Here is a 6,092-nt window from a genome sequence, read left to right on the forward strand (position 1 = left end):
CGAGAATTGTTCGTAATAATGGTGAGAAACTCATCTATTCTAACGACGCTTTCGGACAGTAAACAATTTGTTGTATGTGTTAGTGCTTTCGCTGCCATAGTGGTGTAGGATAGCAATAACGCTTCTTGTTGCTCGCAAAGACGTCGACAAGTTACCATACGTGAGATACGAGACGCGCACTAGTCTAGTATCTTTGACGCTACGGACGTTGACTATTTTATTTAAAATTTTTGATCTAAACGATTTTGGTTTATGCGGTCAGTTTATTTGTCATAGAGCTAATAGTACTGATTGCTCTAAACCTAGTCCCAAAAAGTGTGAAAATACCAACATTGCCTATTATGGGTATGTTTAGTTTAATTAATCAATTAGTAACTGATGTTGCATGTTCACACTCGCTATCATGGCTAGCTATGAGCCCTTGCATGAAGATCTAGAGCTACGATCGACTTGTCTCAAAGCATTACAAATCAAGACTTCATTTTGCTTTGAAACGACTACTGTAAAGTAGTCAGATGATTAAAAGTTACACATAAACCAGCTCGAATTTATGGTAGACCGGAAGATTTGGCTACTATCGGAATATGTTCAAAATGTCACTTTTGACGGTTTGCAAGTTCCGTCAACGTATAGATTGCTGTTTACCTTAATTCCCCTGTAATTATTTTAATGTCCTATAGTAGATACGTCTTCTCACTTTCGTTATAAGACTATTTAGGTAGTGCACAACTGAATACACTGTTTCTCGTCTACTGTACGATCTCTGTGTACTTTTCCAGCCCCTCATCTACATTTGGTGGAGAACCGATTTGTTGTACTGATTTTGACAGTCATCTTCAAGATTTCCACACAGTATTCCAGCGCCTCCAACAATATAACCTCAAAATGAGACCTAGCAAATTTCATTTTACGCAACAAGAAATCCGATATCTTGGGTACTTGGTTACGCCACACGAGCTTCGTGTCGATTCTGCGAGCTTCGTGTCGATTCTGCAAGATTCGATGCTGTTACTGCTATTGGAATCACTACGAATAAGTCTCAACTCAAGTCATTTTTGGGTCTTACGTCATATTATAGTCGTTTTTTCCGTCATACGCCGCTAGAGTTGAGCTTTTACTTCGAGTACTTCGTAATAACGTGCCTTTTGAATGGACTGATGACCAACAGCACCCTTTCAATGAACTCAAACAATTCATTACTTCAACGCCCTTTCTTTTTCATCATGACTGGAGCAAACCATTTCTCCTGCAGACGGATTCGTCTGGTCTTGCTATTGCAACTATTTAGCTCAGGTCGCTGCTGATGGTCTTGAACGCGTCATCTCGTACGATTGTCGTCAAATGTCTGCATTAGAGCGCAAGTATGACATAGCCAACTGGAAGTATATTTACTCGCAGTTGTGTTGGGTATGCGAAACTTTTCGTAAGTATCTTCTTGGAGTTCAGTTTACCGTGGAGATCGATCACGCTAAACTTCGATGGCTGATGTCCGCCAACCATCAAACAAGCCGTTTAGCTCGTTGGATCCTTTAGCTTCAGGAATTTGATTCTATTTTTGACAAAAATCTGGAAAAGTTAACACGAATTCCGACGCCCTGTCTCGTTTGCCTTCTACCGGTACCGTTACACATTAATTGGTTGATGTACCGCATATGGCTGTCACTCGCGAAATTATCGATCTTCCTACTCTCAATGACATTCGTCCCAACAGGATGCTGATTCGCTTCTCCATGCTGTCATCGAACATCCGGAACACCGCATCGCCTCTATAGAAGTCAAACAAGTATTTTGTGATGTTGTTCACTAATAACCGTTGATTCGAATACCGGTCCTTTGATGTATACATCTACAACAAATGGGCGACGTCATTATGCTCCTATTCTTCGGCCCTCTTGTCGGCTGGCTGTGATAAAAGGTCTTCACGCTCTCCTCATGTTTGGTCATCTGGGATACCAGAAAACGTATCATCGCGTTCGTACTCACTATTATTGGAAAGGCATTGATCAAGACGTCAAGGCCTTCGTCCGGTCATGTTTGCCATGCCAGTTGCGTAAACTGCCACCACGTAATTCCTGTCAACTCCAGTTATTTAGCGCCTCTCAACCTTTGAAGCAGCGGAAATCGATATCTTTGGTCCTCTGCCTGTATCATTCACTGTAACTGCTACGTTGTTGTTAAAAAATATATCCATCGAAAGACTGCTATTCCAATCAACTGTAATGTGACCACTATCACGCAATACTTCTTTGACTTCTATAGAGGCGATGCGGTGTTTAGGATACTTGAGGAAATCGATGACGGCATGGAGCAGCGTTTCAGCGTCTTGTTGGAAACGAATGTCTTCGAGAGTAGGAAGATCAATAATTTTGCGAGTGACCGCCATATGCGGTGCATCAACCGATGATTGTGGAGCGCTACCGGTAGACGGCAAACAAGACAAAGGGTCTGAATTCGTGTTAGCTTTGCCGGGCTTATGTCGAGTAGTGAAATCAAATTCCTGAAGCCTAAGGATCCAACGAGCTAAACGGCTTGTTTGATGGTTGGCGGACATCAGCCATCGAAGGTTTGCGTGATTGGTCTCCACCGTAAACTGAACTGCAAGAAGATACCTACAAAAAATGTCGCATTCCCAAACAGCTGCGAGTACTTCCTTTTGACGAGTGTCATACTTGCGTTCCGATGCAGACAGTTGACGACTAACATACGAGATGACGCATTCACGACCATCAGCATCGACTTGAGCCAAATAGCTGCAAAAAATAGTAAGACCAGAAGCAACCGTCTGCAGGTGAAATGGTTTGCTCCAGTCAGAGGAGGCATTAAAGTAAGGAATTGTTTGAGTTCATCGAAAGAATGTTTTGGTCATCTGTCCATTGAAAAGGCACCATATCAGGAAGTAATCGAAGTAAAGGTTCAGTCCTAGCGGCGTATGACGAAACAAAGCGACGGTAATATGACGTAAGACCCAAAAATGACTTGAGTTGAGACTTATTAGTAGTGATTCCAATAGCAGTGACAGCATCGAATCTCGCAGGATAGACACAAAGCCCGTGTGGCGTATCCACGTACCCAAGATATCAGATTTCTTGTTGCGCAAAATGACATTTGCTAGGTTTCAATTTGAGGTTATATTGTCGGAGGCGCTGGAACAATGTTTGAAAATCTTGAAGAGGGCTGTCAAAATCACTAGACCAAATCAGTTCTCCACCAAATGTAGACGAGGGGCTGGGGGAGCACACAGGGATCGTACAGTAGACGGAAAAAGCAGTCTATTGAGTTGTGCATTACCTAAACAGTCTCATAACGGAAGTGAGAAGGCGTAGCTACACTATAAAACATTATTTTAGTGTCCTGGACAATTTTTAGCGACTACGCGCATTTCCTAGATAGGCCTACCGCTTGCACAGCAGAGAGATTAGTCGTGCTTCCTCCCTTGTCTTGTTGCAGCGTCACTAGACAGGATTGTCAGCTCATTGCATGTTTCATCATAAACGTTTTGGGGATCTCTGAAAACAACAGAAGAGGTTGCAAATGTCAGCAGGCGCGTCTGCTAGTGCCAAATACTGGAGCACACGCAGAGCCCCTTACAATCCAAGCTCACACAAAATCCTGTTAGTCGTATTTTCGAACCAATCGCAAAACAACGAAAATTGCTTCTGCCCAGGATAGTTTGCAACAAATAGACGTAACCAGGTCAGTCGGAGAAAGTGGGCGGAATGAGAAAACCCGTCTGAAGAAGTTAGTTATTAGTCAGTCAGACGAAATTGTGGTTTATTAAAAATACCTATAAAATAAACCAAACGGGTTTAAAGGTTAAAACTTGGCTTACATAGAGAAGAAAAGCAGGAGACTTTAACAATTCTGTTCATTTTTTGCACTAGTGCTTCTGAGCCAAGATAGAAAGGGGGCGTAAACGAGCATATGTATTGACACCCCAGCCATTCCTAGATAGTGACTATGCATCACTATCGATACTATCTACATACACACACACAACACATTCACTTACGTACACACCAAAATACATACATACATAAACAGCACGTACATGTTTTATTCTTCCTAAACCTGGGGCGTGACTGCAACCAGTGCCAACATAGCAACTAGCTCATAATAAATTGTGCAGTATCTAGATGATCTATTCAAAGATTTGAGGCCGACTACCAACCACTATACTTAACAATAGACAGTCAAAACAGTAGTTTAACATCGCAAAGATGTACTGTACAACAATAACATACTGTAAATCAACAAAATCTAGTAAGCAGAAACACTTTCGTAAGTGTTCAAATTTGTCATTTTGTGAGCAGCTAACTTTTGTAATTAAGTTAAGCGTTGATAAACAGAGCCACTTTTCTGTGGAGAACATCAACACCAAACGAGCAAAAAATCAAAAACCACATGTACAGCAACACGTGTAAACATTTGCTATAGCTTAGGCATGTGTTGTTGATCTTACAAGGTGTTAGCAGGCTTGACACGTGATGATTATTAGTACCTGATAATTGTCGCTAAAAATTAACCCAGAGCGCCAAAAATTACTAACCATCTAACTTAATTAATAAATCTGAGATCATTTACAAAATTTACTAAAGTTAGATGCTTAGGAATTTTTTTGATTTACAGTACTACGTTTCAACAGTCTAACCTCGGCCTACCACGTGACCAGCATTCACAAGATGGTGAAAACACAGAACACGGCAAAAACCCCAGAATACATACCATCAAGCCCCTTCAACTTCGCCAACTGAATCGCTTATGCAAACTAGGCAAGAGTCCAGGCACCGAAAAAACTCGGTAAGGGTTCAAGCGGCAGACCAGACGACTCAACATCACGGAAAGCACGACACCCAACATTAGAGGACCGGTAGTTCAGGAAAAAAACTTCTAGAACAAGTACTTGCCATCTCAGTCTTTCACTTCGAATACAAGCGAAAAAACAATCAAGAAATCAACTTCTTAACAAAAAGAAAACAGCAACTACCTCAAAGGCTGCCAAGATGAACTGCAACGACGAGAAATAAAACTCGTCAGACAACACAGCCACCGCCTTCAACATACGGGATATCATGCATACTTATTCGCCTCGCGTATTCCGAAAGTCTGGCCACGCGAGGTAAGTCGACAGCGTATACTTTGTTTATGGCTTTTCTATGTGACAACAACCTTGCATATATATATATATATATATATATATATATATATATATATATATATATAGCCACAGATTTCACGCGCATACATTAATTAGTTACTTTAATTAATTAATTAATTTAATTAATCGCTCTTGATACTGTCGTGCAACTTTTCTTAGCTGTCTCTTTTCTTGCAATTTTGCTTAGACTTCCGTTTTTGAACTTTTTATGTGAACAAGTTTGCAAAGAGTCTTCCAAAAAGTCGACTCTTTACATATCTGACAGCAGCTACGTACATATCAAATTTCGCACTATAGGTTTATGTTGGATTTCAGCAATATATGTAGAGCGAATAGTTCATGACCCTAATACATATTTCGGAAATCTATTTGATACCAGGTAGCTAATTAGTGATTTCGTTGCAGAAGTGGTGTTGGATGAGAATAACGTTTCTCATTGCTCGGAAAGACGTCGCAAGACTACAATTGCCACGCAGACTAGAGCGATCCGTGAGATGCGAGACGTGCGGTCGTATAATATGTTTGAAACGTAGAAAAAAACTTTATCTCTAACTAATATCATTACCTTGACTGTTTTAACTTAATTAATTTGAAGTTTGTGCAATATTCATGTACTGTATGGTATCACTTTTTAGAGCTATAGATCGACCCCTGGTCGTAGAGATATTAAATTACAATACATGTATTGTGAATTGCATGTTTATAATTAGCTATTTAATCCACAATTAACTAAAATTCAAATGTTTCCGCATGCAGTTTTGAGTCATTTTGAGGAGCTAGGATAGACTTTTCATAAAATACATATACATATTTATTTTTAAATTGCCAGAAGCGTCACCCAAATATGTAAATTACGTGTACACTGACTAAAGTATACAGATGAGAGGAAAGGTTGATATGAAAGTATTTGGTACAATGTTTCAAATTTGGCGAATAT

This window comes from Corticium candelabrum, chromosome 9, assembly GCF_963422355.1.
Source record: "Corticium candelabrum chromosome 9, ooCorCand1.1, whole genome shotgun sequence".
Taxonomy (NCBI): domain Eukaryota; kingdom Metazoa; phylum Porifera; class Homoscleromorpha; order Homosclerophorida; family Plakinidae; genus Corticium; species Corticium candelabrum.